This window comes from Ovis canadensis, chromosome 14, assembly GCF_042477335.2.
Source record: "Ovis canadensis isolate MfBH-ARS-UI-01 breed Bighorn chromosome 14, ARS-UI_OviCan_v2, whole genome shotgun sequence".
Lineage (NCBI taxonomy): Eukaryota > Metazoa > Chordata > Mammalia > Artiodactyla > Bovidae > Ovis > Ovis canadensis.
This window is the reverse complement of record NC_091258.1, coordinates 61,802,231-61,820,175: the sequence shown is the minus strand read 5'-3', so window position 1 is coordinate 61,820,175 and position 17,945 is coordinate 61,802,231. Positions and strand designations below refer to the sequence as shown.

The window sequence follows — 17,945 nt, the reverse complement described above, 5'->3', positions numbered from 1 at the left end:
ATGAAATTGCATGCTGAGAACAGGGCCTGGCCCAGAGTAAGGGCTGGATAAGAATCAGCTGTTATTTTTATCATTATTAATGTGTGAGTTCCAGAAACTGCCTTGGGATGTAGGTGGGACCTTGCTTCCCTAGTGGCTCAGACGGTAAAGAATCTACCTGCAGTGCAGGAGACCTGGGTTTGATCCCTGGATGGAGAAGATCCCCTGGAGAGGGGCATGGCAACCCACTCCAGTATTCTTGCCTGGCGAATCCCATGGGCAGAGGAGCCTGGTGGGCTACAGTCCAGGGGGGCGGACTAAGCACTAACTAACTAGGTGAGAGCCAGTGAGACTTCTCTCTGTAAAAGGTTTGTGACCTGTTTGAAGGTTGTAAGTGGCTTGCCACGATAGCCTTGGGTATTTTCCCGGAGCCTGGCTCAGACGGTAAAGAAGACCTGAGTTCAATCCCTGGAGAAGGGCATGGCTACCCACTCCAGTATTCCTGCCTGGAGAATTCCATGGACAGCTTGGCAGGCTACGGTCCATGCGGTCGCAAAGAGTCAGACACGACTGAGCGACTTTCATTCACTCATTTTGGCAGAGCAGCAGGAAAAGTCAGAGGGTCCAGGTTTTCTTTGCTTCTTCTTGTCTGACAAAATGACTCCACAATTTGGCTTTGTAAATTCAAGCAGAGCTGTGTCTGCTGACTGTGGACACCAGTTTCCGAGAACACTGGGGGCGTGGTTCAAGATGGGCTTTTGCACTTCTTGGATTTTTCTCCATCTCCTGGAGTCTCCATTGCAGCTTAAAATGGAAAAAAAAAAAAAGCAGCCCTTTTAGTCAAACTCAAATAACCTCAAGACCCTGCTCACCCTCAGCAATTGTTTTTGCTTTTAATTTTTTGGCCGCTCAGCGGGGCCTGTGGGCCAACAGTTCCCCTATCCAGGGATTGAACCCTCTGCCTCTTCATTGGATGTATGGAGTCCCACCCAGTAGACCACCAGGGAAATCCTACCCTCAGCAAATTTAGCTTCCTCTTGTGTGTGTGCTGAGTCTTGTCTGACTGTTTGTGACTCCATGGACTGTAGCCACCAGGCTTCTCAGTCTGTGGGATTTCCCAGGTGAAGAATACTGAAGCAGGTTGCAATTTCCTCCTCCACCAGATCTTCCCAACCCAGGGATCAAACCTGCGTCTCTTTCGTCTCCTGCATTGGTGGTTGGGTTCTTTGCTACCAGTGCTACCTGAAGTTTTTTTGCTAAAGTCACCTGCGGTAGGTTGGGGAAGCCCTTCCTCGAATCATGTTTTTACATGCATTAAGAAAAAAAAAAATAGCTTGCCTTTCACTTTCCTGAAAGTAAGCTTCTAAGAGAGGAGACGAGAGAGAGAGAGAGAAGAAAAAACAGATCAACATTCACACACACAATAAAACCTGAAAACAGAAAAAAAAAAAAAACACAGGATACAAAGGAAATGGATGCTATTACACAGATGCAGGAAATTTTTTGTATATGTGATACCGTAATATATGTACTTCTTTATCAGTGCATTAAAAATAATAGTAATTTAGAAGCTTTGTTGAGTGTATTGATGGTGTTTGAGTCTTGTGACGACTATAATAGGGATGACTATAATAGGATGTAAAAACATCTGTAATTTCTTCTCATGACAAAGCCAGAAATCTGCTGTGTCCTGGGGTTGGTCCTTCCAATCCCCCACCATGTTAGAAGCACCTGGTAAATTTCAATTACAGCAGCAGTTTGTAAACTACCCTCTTAAAAATTATTGAGGACCCCAAAGAGTTTTGTTATATGTGGGGTTATATCTATCAATATTTACCATGGAAGAAACCCTGAATATTTATTGGAAGGACTGATACTGAAGCTCCAATATTTTGGCCACCTGATGGGAAGAGCTGACTCACGAGAAAAGACCCTGATGCTGGGAAAGATTGAAGGCAGGAGAAGAAGGGGACAACAGAGGATGAGATGGTTGGATGGCATCACTGACTCAGTGGACGGGAACATGATCAAACTCTGGGAGATGGTAAAGAAAAGGGAAGCCTGGCGTGCCGCAGTCCATGAAGTTGAAAAGAGTTGGAAATGACTGAGGGACTGAAGAAGAACAATGTAAGAAAATAAAATTGAGAATTTTTTTTTCTTTTCTTTCCTTTTTCTTTCTTTGGGCCATGTCTCAAGGATGGTGAGATCTTAGTTTCCCAAGCTGGGCTCTCTGTAGTGAAAGCACCGACTCCTAACCGTTGGACCTCCAGGGATTCCCAGAACGAGGACGTTTTTGAAACTCAAGGACACACATGCATACGTTTCATTAGCCACCACAGTGACAACGTCATCACAGGTCAGGTAGCTTCTAAAGAGTGAAAATGACAAACACATCTTATGAAAATCGCTTTCTTCCCAAACCACAATGCTGAGGATCATTGAGTTGAACGGCTGTCAAAGCAAAGTTGTTTTTCCAGTCCGAATTCACAGGGCCCCTGAATTCTATCACTGAGTCAGGTTAAAAAGCCCCGCTGGGGGTCTCTCTGGTGGCTCAGTGGTAAAGAGTCTGCTCAACCCCTGCTCTGGGAAGATCCCACAGGCCACGGAGCCACTAAGCCCGTGAGCCTGTGCTCTGGAGCCCATGAACCACGACTCCTGAGCCTACTCGCTGCAACTGCTAAAGCCTGCGTACCCTCAGAGCCTGCGCTGCGCAACAAGAGAAGCCACAATGAGAAACCCGCACACCACAACCAAGAGTAGCCCCTGCTCGTCACAACCAAGACCCCAGCCAAAAAAGAAAGGAAATAAAAGGAAAACCCACGGGGCCTTCCTTGGTAGTCCAAAGGTTAGGACTCTGCACTTTGACCACTGGGGGCCTCAGGTTCCATCCCTGGTCAGGGAAATAAGATCCCACAAGCTGAGCAGCCAGAAAAGAAAAAAGCCCTACTAGAATTGTACTTTTTGGTCCCTGATGTGGCTGATAAAGGGGTCATAGCTCACTTATGAACCCCTCTCCTCTGTCCTGATCATACGCAGGCCTCTTGCCCACTCAGGACAGCCATAGAATTATTTCTAGTTTCTCTTTTTAGATGCTTTTGTGCTTTTGAGCAATAGACTCCCGTTTCCCTATTTCTTATTCTCTCCTTAGAATAATCTTGTGGTGGCGAACAGAACATCTACTCTGGTGTGAGTTGGCCTGTGTTTAGGTCTAGCATTGACCAGCTTAGGGAAATGATTGAACCTCACCGTGCCTCAATTTCTCCATCTGTTAAACAATGATACTATTAGTGGCCATCTTAGAGGGTTATGTGACAATTAAATCAGGTAATAGATATAAACTACTTAGAACAATGCCCAGCACAGAGCCAGCGCCACACACAGTGCCTCCCAGTTATTTACCCTAGACTTCCAGTCTGCCCAGTTTGTAAGGTAAGGCTATGATAAACCTATTTTTCAAAGTCATTTTAAATTATTTATCCTTCACCCCCACCCCCCAGGCTGCTGGGTGTGCCTGTGCTTGCTCAGTAGGAATGATGGACTTGGCTCTCGAGAGAATAGTCTGGATCTCTTCCTGGGGGGGGGGGGGTCACCTCTCTTTGAAGAGCGGTCTGCAGGCTGGTACCCTCGGTGCCTGTTATAGGATGACTGTGGTGCTCCTCCCCAGGCCAGAGATCAGGGGAGCAGCGAAACCCTCCACCTGAAGAGTCCTGCCATCCTAGATGTCAGTTCAGTGGCCCTGACCACAGGGTAGCCCGTCTCTGTCACTCACAGCCCCGCAGAAGTAGGTGAAGGGAAATGTTTACCTCCATCTCCTCCCCCGGCAGACAGCAGAAGTCTCTCAGTTAAAAAACCACGTAAGTCTTCCGCACTGCAGCAGTGTGATCCGTAATCAAGTGAAGTAACAAATTTTAAAAATATATTTTGCAATCTTTTATTGCAAAATATGACATACATATAGAAAAGTACATGAAATATAAATGTTCTACTGAATGAATTATGACAAACACACTTGTGTAACCACCGCCCAGGTGAGGAAACAGATCTTCCCAGGTTTCTACAAATTCCCTCCAGCCTCCTCCCAGGCACGGCTTCCTCCCTCCCCATGAAGGTAGCCACTTCACTAACCTCTACCCAATTTAGGTTACCGCACCTAAGTATGTCTCTTCATGCCTCTTTCATTTTGCCTGCACCCCACATGACATAAACAGAACTATACACTGTGAGCTCCTGTGTCTCTGTTCTTTCTCTCAACGTTCAATTCAGTCGCTCAGTCGTGTCCGACTCTTTCTGACCCCATGAATGCAGTGCACCAGGCTTCCCTGTCCACCACCAACTCCCAAAGCTTGCTCAAATTCATGTCCATTGAGTCAGTGATGCCATCCAACCATCTCATCCTCTGTCGTCCCCTTCTCCTCCTGCCTTCAGTCTTTGCCAACATCCGGGTCTTTTACACTGAGTCAATTCTTCACATCAGGTGACCAAAGCATTGGAGTTTCAGCTTTACCATCAGTCCTTCCAACGAATATTCAGGACTGATCTCCTTTAGGATGGACTGGTTGGATCTCCTTGCAGGCCAAGGGACTCTCAAGAGTCTCCTCCAACACCACAGTTCAAAAGCATCAATTCTTCAGTGCTCAGTTTTCTTTATGGTCCAACACTCACATCCACACATGACTATTAGAAAAATCATTGCTTTGGCTAGATGGACCTTTGTTGGCAAAGTAATGTCTCTGCTTTTTAATATGCTCTCTAGGTTGGTCATGGCTTTTCTTCCAAGAAGCAAGTGTCTTTTAATCTCATGGCTGCAGTCACCATCTGCAGTGATTTTGGAGCCTAAGAAAATAAAGTCTCTCACTGTTTCCATTGTTTCCCTGTCTATTTGCCATGAAGTGATGGGACTGGATGCCACAATCTTAGTTTTTTGAATGTTGAGTTTTAAGCCAGCTCTCGACATGACAACTGCAGAATTTATCCAGGTTGGGTCTATACATACAGTCCATTCCTTCTTGTGGTCAAGTAGCATTCCATCCTGTGAATACTCTACAGTTTATTTATTTACTGACTGTAGATGGAAATTTGATTTCTTTCCATTTTTTGTCTCTTACAAATGGTATTTGTTCTTAACATTCTAGTACATATTTTCTCTAGTACATTTACAGTATATTGTGAACATATGTAAACATTTCTCTTGCGTATGAATCCAGGAGTAGACTAGCTGGCTCATGGGAGATAGGGATAGACAGACAGACAGACAGATACATAGATAATAGATAGATACTACCAAAGAGTTTTCCAAAGTGATTGTAATAATTTATTCTCCTCCCTCCAGCCATGTTGGAGCATTTCTACTGTTCCACATCCTCACCAACACTTGGCCATGTCAGGTGTTTTATTTTTAGCCATTCTGGTTGATCTGTAGTGGTAGCTCATAATAGCTTTAATTTGCATTTCCGTGATGAACAATTAAAATTGACCATCTTTTCATTTGCATGCTGGTCTTGTGGATATCCTTTATCTTGATGTGTTTGTTTATGTGTCTTGCACAATTTTCTATGGGTTGTTTGTTTTTAAAATGAATTTGCTCTTTATATATTCTGAACACCAGCCATTTGTTAGTTATAGGAACTATGAACATTTTCTACTTTGGCTTGCCTTTTTTTTTTTTTTTTTTTTTTTGCTGTTCTGGGTCTTAGTTGCAGCATGTGGGATCTAGTTCCTTGACCAGGGACTAAACCTGGGCCCACTGCATTTGGAGCATGAAGTCTTAACCACTGGACCACCTGGGAAATCACATCTTTTTACTCTCTTAATGGCATTTTTTAGATGCTTTTGAACTGTGGTGTTGGAGGAGACTCTTGAGAGTCCCTTGGACTGCAAGGAGATCCAACCAGTCCATTCTAAAGGAGATCAGTCCTGGGTGTTCTTTGGAAGGAATGATGCTAAAGCTGAAACTCCAATACTTTGGCCACCTAATGCGAAGAGTTGACTCATTGGAAAAGACTCTGATGCTGGTAGGGATTGGGGGCAGGAGGAGAAGGGGATGACAGAGGATGAGATGGCTGGATGGCATCACTGACTCAATGGACGTGAGTTTGAGTGAACTCTGGGAGTTGGTGATGGACAGGGAGGCCTGGCGTGTGGCAATTCATGGGGTCGCAAAGAGTCACACACGAATGAGAGATTGAACTGAACTGAACTGAATGGAAAGAAAGTCTTAACTTTAGCACCACTCAATTTCTCAATTTTTTCTTTATGGATTTTTTTTAAATCCTATTAAAGCTATATCCCTGAAGTGTGCCCAGCAGCCCTGCGGATCTGTCTCTTGCTTCAACAGTGCTTGGATGGAACAGACCCAGGAACGTCCCTTGCTCCAGCCTCCGACCACCCTCCAACCTTTTTTCCAGTCGCAATCTCCGGAGTCAGCCACTCAGCTGTCTGCCATCACCGGGACCAGCCACCATTTTTTAACTCATTATTACTGACCAATCATGAGCTCCCAGATTCGTCAGAATTATTCTACCGAGGTGGAGGCCGCCGTCAACTGCCTGGTTAACATGTAACTGCTGGCCTCCTACACCTACCTCTCTCTGGGCTTCTATTTCGACTGCGATGATGTGGCCTTGGAGGGTGTGGGTCACTTTTTTCGTGAATTGGCCAAGGAGAAGCGCAAGGGCGTGGAGCGTCTCTTGAAACTGCAAAACCAGCGTGGCGGCCGCGCCCTCTTCCTGGACGTGCAGAAGCCATCTCAAGATGAGTGGGGTAAAACCCAGGACGCTATGGAAGCCGTCCTTCTCATAGAGAAGAACCTGAATCAAGCCCTGTTGGATCTGCATGGCCTGGCTTCTGCCCACGGAGACCCCCACATCTGTGACTTCTTGGAGAACCACTTCCTAGATGAGGAAGTGAAATTCATCAAGAAGATGGGTGACCACCTGACCAACCTCCGCAGGCTGGCTGGTCCCCAGGCTGGGTTGGGCGAGTATTTCTTCGAAAGGCTCACCCTCAAGCACGACTAGGAACTTCTGGAGACCAGTGGCCATTGAAGAACCCACCTAACATCGGGGCTGCCTGAAGCCCCTCTCTGCAGCCACTAGGCAGCTTGTTAACACCCTGGAGCCCTCTCTCAAGCCTTGGACCAAATGGAAACAATAAAGCTTTTTGCAACATAAAAATAAATAAATAAATAAAGCTATATCCCCATGTCTCTGAATCATATTGATATTCTTTTGTTATTTTCCAAAAGTTTTATCATTTGCATTACATTTAGGTTGGCAATCTATCTGGAACTGATTTCTGTGTATGGTGTGAGGTGGTGGTGTTAATATTTTAAAACTAATACACATGGCTAATAAAATAAAGATAAATGAGTCTGCTTTCTTAAGGGGACTTCTTTCTAAAATATTCTTTCCTTTTGAAAGTAAATCATCTTATTACTGAAAAATAAGAAAGTAGAAAGAGTCAGAAAAGGATAACCAGCTTAAATTCAGCTGACAAACCTGAATTTGAATGCTGGTTTTGCCATTTCTTGGCTGGGTAACCTTGGACTAGTTCCACTCTTCTGTTAGTCTCAGCGTCCTAATCTCTAAAATGGGTTCAGCAATGGCTACTTCCTTTTTTTAAGATTTTTTTTTAATGTGGACCAGTTTTTAAATTTTTAATTTATTTTTAATTGGAGGATAATTGCTTTACAATATTGTGTTGGTTTCTGCCATACATCAACATTGAACCAGCCATAGGTATACACATGTCCCCTCCCCCTTGAGTTTCCTTCCCACCTCCCACCCCACTCGGCCCCCTACATTGTCACAGAGCACCAGGCTTGAACTCCCTGTGCCATACAGCAAATCCCCACTGGCTGTCTATTTTACCTATGGCAATGGTTATGCTTCAGCGCTGCTCTCCCAGTTCGTCCCATCTTCTCCTTCTCCCACTGAGTCCAAAGTCTGTTCACTGTGTCTGCGTTTCCATTGCTGCCCTGCATACAGGCTCTTTAGTACCATTTTTCTAGATTGCATGTTGTTGTTGCTCATTCCCTGAGTTGTGACCAACTCTTTGCAACCCCATAGACTGCAGTACGCCAGGCCTCCCTGTCCCTCACCATCTCCCAAAGTTTGCCCAAGTTCATGTCCATTGCATCGGTGATGCCATTCAGCCATCTCATCCTCTGACACCCTCTTCTCCTTCTGCCCTCAATCTTTCCCAGCATCAGTGACTTTTCCAATGAGCTGGCCATTTGCATCAGGTGGCCAGAATACTGGAGATTCAGCTTTAGCATCAGTCCTTCCAATGAGTATTCAGGACTGATTTCCCTAAAAATTGACTGGTTTGATCTTCTTGCTGTCCACGGGACTGTCAGCAGTCTAGATTCCATATATATGTATTAATATATGATAGTTGTTTTTCTCTTTCTGACTTACTTCACTTTGTATAATAGACTCAAAGTGCATGATGTGGACCATTTTTAAAGTCTTTATTGAATGCGTTAGAACATTGCTTCTGTTTCATGGTGGTTGGTTTTTTTTTTTTTTTGGCCTTGAGCCATGTGGGGTCTTAGCTCCCCAAACAGGGATGGAACCACACCCCCGACATTGGAAGGCAAACTTTTAAGCACTGGGCCACGAGAGAAGTGGTGCTTGGTGGTGCTTCATAAGTGCTTGGAAAGATACAGCATCTAAAGCCTATAATGAGCCTGAGTGAGGCACAAAGAAAAAACTCAATTAATAGTAGCTGTGATGATTAAAAAAGCATTTCATTTAATCACACAGTGTTCATTTACCCTTAAGCTACTGCTAGTAACAGTGGGTGTCCCTCGTTGGAGCCTTTTTTCTTAGACACTGGATCTGAGTTGAATCATGATCATCTGACATACCAATGTTATTCTTCTAAACATTCTTTTATAATGACTGTGTGATATTTCATTGTGTGGTGAAATTCACCTGTTCTTCAGAGAAGAGAAATGGCATTAATGGATGAAAAACCGGGTGTTTGGAGCCAGGTGGCCAGGGTTCAAACCCAACTTCCACATCCAGTAGCTCTAAGTCCTTTGGCTCTCTGTGCCTCAGTGTCCTCATCTGTAAAATGGGGATGACATACTGCATACTTGACATGTTTTTAGAGAATTGCTGAGAATTAGACCAGTGAGTGGCTGTAGTGAACTAAGTACAGTATCAAAAGTAGTGTTTGGTGTAAGCAGAGTCCTCAGAAATCCTAATAGAAATATTTTAGGATTTTGCAACTCATTATAAAAGATAAAGTAGACTGATGGAGATAGTTAGATGAATCAATAGATGTGTAATAAAGCAAGAGTAGTAAAATGTTAATGGTAGAATCTAGGTGATGAATATGCGGGTTTCTTATAAATTCTTTTACATTTTTTGTATGTTTGAAATTTTTCATAATAAATTTTGGGAAAGTACTTGAGGGAGATCCATGTAGCTATTGCTATTGATGATCTTGGTGAAAACAGAGCGGCAGTTGCTAGGAACACTGCTGTGTGCCAGGTGCCCTGCTTAGGAAATAGCTCATGTGATGATCTGTAATGATTTGATCCTCTATAATGCAGACTCTAGGAGGCCCATTTTATAGATAGGAAAATTGAGGTTTGGCAAAGCTTAGCAACTCACTGCGTAGCCTTCAGGTCACTGACTTGGTGGGAGGCAGAGGAGGCCTATGGGATCCAGAGGAGATGATTGATGGAGGGACAGCTCCCTTCTAGGAGGGTGGCATACTCTTCAGGGACAGGGACCTGAGCAGACAGGCCTTGGGGTCCCACCTGGGGAAGGATCCTTATTATCACAGCTTCCATATATAAATGGAGCACTCCCCATGTGCAGGCATCACACTGAGTGCTTTGCATAAACAATCTCATTGATACTGAACCCTGGCTATTAACCTCATTTTAAAATTTTTAATTTTCACTTCGGCTGTGCTGGGTCTTCGGCTTAGTTACTCTATGGCATGTGGGATCTTAGTTCCCCAACCAAGGATCAAACCTGTATCCTCTGCATTGGAGGTGGATTCTTAACCATTGGACCACCAGGGAAGTCCTCTAGCCCCATTTTATAGGTGGAGAAACTGAGGCTAAGAGAGATTGAACAATTTACCCCACATCATACAGCCTGTATATAGTCAAGCTGGGACTAAGACCCTGATGCGTCTAATGTGAAAGCCTGGGATGTGAACGCTTTTAGGAGAGACTCTTCCCCAGTTAGGATATTCTCTATGGAGAAATACTGTCAACGCTACCCTCAGTTTTATCCAGGGTCTTCCCACTTCCCTCCCTTCCCCAGCAGCTCAGCTACCCATCAGCTCCTTCCTGGACTGTCCTAGCAGCCCCATCTCTTGTCTCCATGCTTCCGTCCTGTCTCCACTGTCTTCCCCACATGCAACCACAGGGACCTTGTTAACCCCTGAGCCAGGCCACAGTCCTCCCCTGCCCAGAGTCCTCCCCGTGGCCGATCCCACACCATCTGCCCCAGTCACCATTCTGTCCTCATCTCCTGCTACTCAGCCCTGGCTCAGTCTCCTCCAGATACAGAGGCTTCTGTCCTGTTCCTTGAGCACAACAGACACATTCTTAGCTCAGGGCCTTTGCACCAGCTATTCTCTCTGCCTTGAACATTTTTTCCTGATGCCCACATGCTGGAAAAGACTGTTGCGAGTCCCTTGGACAGCAAGGAGATCAAACCAGTCAATCCTAAAGGAAATCAACCCTGAATATTCATTGGAAGGACTGATGCTGAGGCTGAAGCTCCAATACTTTGGCCACCTGATGTGAAGAACTGACTCATTTGAAAAGACCCTGATGCTGGGAAAGATTGAAGGCAGCAGGAAAAGGGGACGACAGAGGATGAGATGGTTGGATGGCATCATTGACTCTATGGACATGAGTCTGAGCCAACTCTGGGAGACAGTGAAGGACAGGCAAGCCTGGCGTGTTGCAGTCCCCGGGTCGCAAAGAGTCGACAGGACTGAGAGACTGAACAACAACGTAACTCCCTCCCTCCCGCCTCCAGACTTGACCCAAATGTCACCTCATCAGTGAGGTTCTCCTTGAGTGTCTGATGGAAAATAACAGTCCACCTCCACACATCGTTCTGGATCCCCTAAGTCAGGGGTCTGAAGACTTTCAGTAAAGGTGGTTGCGGTTGTTGTTTAGTCGCTCACTCATGTCCGACTCTATGGCGACCCCGTGCACTGTGACCCACCAGGCTCCTCTGTCCAGGGGGTTTTCCAGACAAGAATCCTGGAGTGGGCTGCCATTCCCTTCTCCAGGGGGTCTTCCTGACCCAGGGACAGAACCCATGCCTCCTGCTTGGCAGGCAGATTCTTCACCATTGGGCCACCTGGGAAGATGCTAGTTCAGGCTTCAGTAGAAATATGCTCTGCATCATAGCTTCTCAACTCTGGTTATAACACAAAAGCAATCACAGACGATATGTAACTGAATGAGCATGGCCATGTTGCAATAGGATTTTATTCATGGACATTGAAACGTGAATTTCATGCAAATATTATATATCACAGGGACTTCCCTGGCGGGCCTGTGGTTAAGATTCCAGGCTTCCAATGCAGGGGGCGCAAGTTCAAACTCTGATTGGGGAACTAAGATTAAGATCCCACAAGCTGTGAGACACAACCAAAAAGAAAAACATTCTCTTTTTTTTTTTTTAAAAGGAGTGGATTATATTTGATTTAAGTGTTGTGACAAAATATTCTCTTGATTTCATTTTCCCAAGCATTAGTAGTTGTCGAGTTAGTCGTTCAGTCATTGCCATTTCCTTCTCCAGGGGATCTTCCCGACACAGGGATCAAACCCAGGTGTCCTGCATTGCAGGCAGATTCTTTACCTTTTGAGCCACATTAAAAGATATAAAAACCACCCTTAGCTTGGGAACTGTACAAAAGCAAATGACAGGCTAGATTGTACTTGGGTGCCACAGTTTGCTGACCCCTGTCCTAAGCCCACCCTGCCCAATGTTTTCACACAGCTTTCATCACCTTCTAACAGTCTGTAATATTTACTTATGTGTTATGTTTATTATCTAACTTCCTTGCTAGTAGTCTGTCAGCTTCAAAAAGGCAGGGACTGGGGACTTTCCTGGTGGTCCAGTGGTTAAGACTCTGCCTTACAGTGCCGGGAATGCAATTTCCATCCAAGGTTGAGGAATTAAGGTCCCATGTGCCGCAGGTGCACTGCAACAAAGATTCAACACAGCTGAATAAATAAATCTATCTATTTTTAAAAGACAGGAACTTTGTCTGGCTGGCACACGGTAGGTGCACAATAAAGATCTGTTGAATGATTGACTCCTTGAATGAATCCTATTGATTACCGAAAGCATGAACTGAAGCTTTATTTCCACCACCTTCCTCACCTGGGGTCACCATGGCCAGTGACCGTCCAGGAGGAACCTGCTAAATGATGAGTCCGAGAATTAGAGACTGGAAGCAAGAGATGAGCAGGGAACCATTTCCTCTCACCCTGACCTTTGGCCGTCATGGTTTCATCCTGTCTGTGATGTCATGGGTCAGGCGACCTGAGAGCCATTAGAGGTGAAGGGCATGCCGAGGGCACAGCTCATCTACTCGGAGATGCCACCCTGCCTCAGATTATCACAGGAAGGAAGAGTGACTCACCTCCTCAGATGTGGAAGCTTCTTGGGACAGAGCCAGGGCAACTCCCCATCCTTCCCTGCCCGTCTTCTCTGTTAACCTTCGGTCTCCCGCCCACCTGGGGCTTCATCCTGGTAATTATGGCGACAGCCAGCTAGGTGCTCACTATGTGTCAGTTACCACGAGTGTGATAATGTGAATTTCACAGATCTCCTCATATCCCCATTTTCTCTTTTTAAATTAACTTTTAAATTTTATTTATTGTTGACTGCCCTGAGTCTTCGTTTCTTTGGTGGGCTTTCTCTAGTTGCAGCGATTGGGGGGCTACCCTTCTCTGCAGTATGTGTGTGTCTCATTGCGGTGGCCTCTCCTGTTGCAGAGTGTGGGCTCTCGGCAAATGAGTTTCAGTACAGTTGTGGCTCGCGGGCTTAGTTGCCCCGTGGCATGTGAGATCTTCCCAGACCAGGGATCAAACCTGTGTCCCCTGCATTGGCAGGTGGGTTCCTACCATCAGGGAAGTAAGTCCCTATCCTCATTTTCTAGAAAAGTAAACTGAGGCTCAGAGAAGTAAGCTAACAACTTACTTAGAAAGGAGAGAGCTGGGATTCATTCCCAGGGCCTTCTGCCTCCAGGGCCTTGACCACTGAACTCCACGGTCTCAAATTCATCCCTCTGCCTAAGACATCAGCCGTCATATCCTGGATTTCAGGTTTCAACTCTAGGCCAGTGGCACCTCCTCATACTGTCCCATCATGGGATGGGATCAATGGTGCCACAAGATCCAGAACTGAGGCCTGGGACGGAGAAAACTCTCCACAAATGTGAGCTCTCACTAGTGTTTGCCCAACAATTTATCCTCCTGTTGTTTGGCTATATTTTCCATTAGAGTCATTTTGAGAGGAAGGGAGGATTTTAAAGTCACTATATAAGAGCTGAAAGCATATGTTATTTAAAACTGGCTTTTAAAAAACTCTCATATGTCTTATAAAAAACAAAACATTTCTGGAGCACTCGGCGGGTGTCAGGACAACATTCTAAGCACTTTACACATCCTTATAAAAAAGGGCTGTGAAATTTAGGACCTTGGGATTAACATGCACACATTACTATATATAAAATAGATAACCAACAAGGACCTACTGTATAGCGCAGGAAACTCTACTTGATATTCTGTAATAACCTACATGGGAAAAGAATCTGAAAAAGAATGAATATATGTATATTATAACTGAATCACTTTGCTATCCACCTGAAACTAACACAACATTGTAAATCAGCTATGCTTCAGTAAATTTTTTTTTAAAGGCTGTTGAGGTAGGGATTTTATTATACCCATTTCAGCAATGGGGAGAGCCAAGCATAAATTTCCTGTCTCTGGGTAAGCCAACACAAAGACGTTTTGGTTTTTTTTTTTTTTTTTGCAAACTTTGGAGTTGATCACTGAACAGTGATTTGAATAAAGCTCACGTTGAGGGTAAAACCTCTGACTAATGGGCTTCCCTGGTGGTTTAGCTGTTAAGGATACGCCTTGCAATGCGAGGGACACCGGTTCGATCCCTGGCCCGGGAAGATTCCACATGCCACAGAGCAACTAAGCTCGTGTTCCACATCTACTGAGTCCACACACTAGAGCCTGTACTCCACAACGAAAGAAGCCACTGCAATGAGAAGCCTGTGCACCGCAATGAAGAACAGCCTCCACTTGCCCCAACTAGAGAAAGCCTGGGTGTAGCAAAGACCCAGTGTAGCTAAAAATAAAATAAATACATCTCGAAAAAAAAAAAAAGAAAAAAGAAAAAAACTCTGAATAATGACCGAAGGCCATCGAACAGAGTTAGCTTGAATTGAGGATTCACGGTATCTTACAAATCCTTATTATTATATATGAGGGTCATACTATGAGAAAGATGGTCATACTATGAGAAGGAGCAACAAACTCATGAAACTCATGCTTATTGAGTGGAATAGCCTTTCGGGATTTGGCTCTGTTTTGGAAGGAAGGGTTTTTCCTGAGAACACAGAATTGAATGCCTGTGATGTGTGGGCTCCCCCTGACTAGGAGCATTACGGGTGATAGTAGATTGCAGTCAGGTAATGTATTCTGTTGTGTTTCAGAAAACATGCTGTGCTGTGCTCAGCTGCTTCAGTCGTGTCCGACACTCTTTGCGACCCCATGGATTGTAGCCCACCAGGCTCTTCTGTCCATGAGATTCTCCAGGCAAGAATACTGGAGTGGGTTGCCATTTCCTACTCCATGGGATCTTCCCAACCCAGGGATCGAACCCTCATCTCCAGCATCTCCTGCATCGGCAGGCAGATTCTCTACCACTAAGCCACCAAGGAAGCCCTTTATCACTTTCGATTTACAGAAAAGCTGCAAATAGAGTACAGCAGTTCCCATATTCCGCTTTCCCAGTTTCCCCTCAGGTTAGCATCTTATAAAACCATGGTACATTTGTCAAAAGTAAGACATTTCTTTTGGTGTAATATTATTAACGAGACCACAGACTTTAGTTGGATTTTATGCAATTTTCCCCACTGTATGTCTAATCTAAATTTTCCACTGTATAGTTGAGTTTTTTAAAAAAACATTGAGAGAGCAAGGACTACCTGTCTATGTAAGGAAAGGGCAGACTGGCCCTTATAAGTGAAGATGAGCTGAACTGTGTCCAGGTTGTAATCTGGTGTCAGCTTTCTGAGAGTCTATGAAAACCCATTCTGGAGAATTCAGTGGGCGAGGACATGGGTAAATCTTAGAAGGCACACAACTAACCATCAGTGTGTGTAGCTGTTACGGCTGAAATGTGGTCAGCTCTGTGTCTTTGCCCTCCCAGAATGCCCCAGCCCTTCCACAAGCTCTCAGGTATGGGAGCCTTGCAGTACATTTATCGGGTGAGGAATGAGAATTCTCAGTGGACCCAACATCCCATCACGGAGCAAGAGTAAGATATCCATCCTGATGGAACCAAGTCAAGTACAGACGAGCATGTGGTTTGCCTTCACCCAGCCATTCTCTCTTAAGGTTAAAAATCAGAGCAAACTACAATGGCAATTGGCATACTGGTGGTGACAGCTCATCAGCACAAGTGTCCCTTGAGTCACATGGTTCTGTTTGGACTGGTAGATGTCTAACCGCGATACTCAGCTGCCATGTGGGGATTTCCGTCATCCTGGGAATTCTCCTCCCTCTGCCCTATATCAGGCTCCTTGTGTCTTGGATCCTGATTCTTCCTCCTTCCTGGTGATGTTCTCATTTTGGTGGAGCTCATCCTAAAGCTTCATGAGGAATGTAAATTTTTGAGAGCTTGCACATGAGAAAATGTCTTCAACTTCCCATTTTAATTGACTGATATCACCATCATCTCCATCGCCATTTTCTGTCACCTTCCCACCCTTCCAAAGCTTATTAAATCTTTCTGTCCTGAGTTCTGAAGTATTACTGTGACATATCCTGTCTTTCCCTAGTGCCTCAGTGGTAAAGAATCAGCCTGCTAATGCAGGAGATGCAGGTTCCTTCCCTGCTTCAGGAAGATCCCCTGGAGAAGGAAATGGCAATCTACTCCAGTATTCTTGCCTGGAGGATCCCATGGACAGAGGAGCCTGGTAAGCTACACAGCCCATGGGGTCATAAAGAGTGGGACATGATTGAAGTGACTTAGCATGCATGCATCCTGGGAAGGGCCTATTTTTATCAACTCTGGTGGACACAAGGAGGGGGCAAGTAGAAGCAAGAAGACCCAGTGGGGAGGCTGTTGAGATGGTCCAGACAGAAGACAGGGGTGAATAAGACCAGGTTTCGGGGGCAGTGAAGGTGGAGAGATGTGCTCATATTTTGGATAGATTTTGAGGGTAAAGCTGAGAGAATTTGATGTCAGATTGGATACAGGATGAGACAGAAACCGAAGAATCAAGGACAACTCACTCCGAGGCTTTGGGGCTTGAGCAACTGCAAAGACAAGTTGCCTTTCACTGAGATAAGGAAGAGACAAAAGAACTGGGCAAGAAAATCAGGAAATGGTTTTTTAATGTGTCAATCTGGAGATGCCTCTTATTCCATTGGAGATGTTAAACAGGCAATTGGATAGAGACTTTGGAGTTCATGGGGAGAAAAATTTGGGAGCCAACAGCTCATCAATGGTGTTTAAGGCTGTGAGACTGGCTGTGAACATCAACGGGAAGAGGTGAGGACCAGGACTGGAACTCGAGAGCCTGAGGGCCCACAGACACAGTGTCCTGGAAGCCAGAGGTAAAAGGAAGGACGAAGTGCTCAACCATGTCAAATGCTGCTGGCGGACCAAGGACTGAACTTTGGGTTTAGCAACATGAACGTCATTGGTGACCACGGCGAGCTACTGATAGATCCCTTTTTCATGCTTGCACGTCATGCTTTGTTAGGAGTACGGTGACTTATTTAACCAATCCCTTACTGAGGGATATTTAGACTGTTCCTTACTCTCGCCTGGAAAATCCCATGGACGGATGAGCCTGATAGGCTACAGTCCATGGGGTCGCAAAGAGTCGGACACGACGGAGCGACTTCACTTTCACTTTCTTTCACTCTATCTTTTGCCAGGCTTCCCTGATGCCTCAGTGGTAAAGAATCCACCTGCCAATGCAGGAATGCAAGTTCGATCCCTGGGTCAAGAAGATTCCCTGGAGAAGGAAATGGCAATCCACTCCAGTATTCTTGCCAGGGAAATCGAATGAACAGAGGAGCCTGGCAGGCTATAGTCCATGGGGTCGCAAAAAGGCAAGAGTTGGAACACGATTTAGTAACTAAACAACAACTGCTTTTCTATTTCAAATGCATTGCAGTGGAGAACCTAGTTATACATCTTTTTGTACCCTATACATGTGCCATTCTCCTGCACATGAATTTCTAGGGGAAAAATAGATGAGTTTCTAATTCTGACAGATGTTGAAAACTGTCCATCAAGAGATTATACCAATCAACACTCCCACCGACAGCACATGCCTTTTCCCCTAGGGTCTCGTCAGTATTAGGTTTTGCCAATCTTTTTGTCCTTTACCAAGTTGCTTTATTTAAAAAGGATCTCAGTGTTGGGTTTTTTTTTAATTTTTAAAATTGAAGTATAGTTGATCTACAATGTTGCGCCAATCTCTGTTGTATAGCAAAGTGACAGTTACACATGTATAGACCTTCTTTTTAAAAAATATTCTTTTCCATTGCGGTTTATCACAGGATGTTGAATATAGCTCCCTGTGCTATGCAGTAGAACCTTGCTGTTTGCGCATGCTACATGTAATAGTTTACATCTGTTAATGCCACGCACCCTGTCCTTCCCTCCCCTACCCCCTCCCCCTTGGCAACTACAAGTCTGTTCTCTGTG

At 45.0% G+C, this 17,945-nt stretch overlaps 1 pseudogene; it reads left to right on the top strand.

The window, feature by feature from the left end:
* Positions 1–6,437: 6,437 nt before the first annotated feature.
* On the top strand, positions 6,438–7,142 carry LOC138419447 (ferritin light chain pseudogene; annotated as a pseudogene).
* The last annotated feature ends 10,803 nt before the right edge of the window (positions 7,143–17,945 follow it).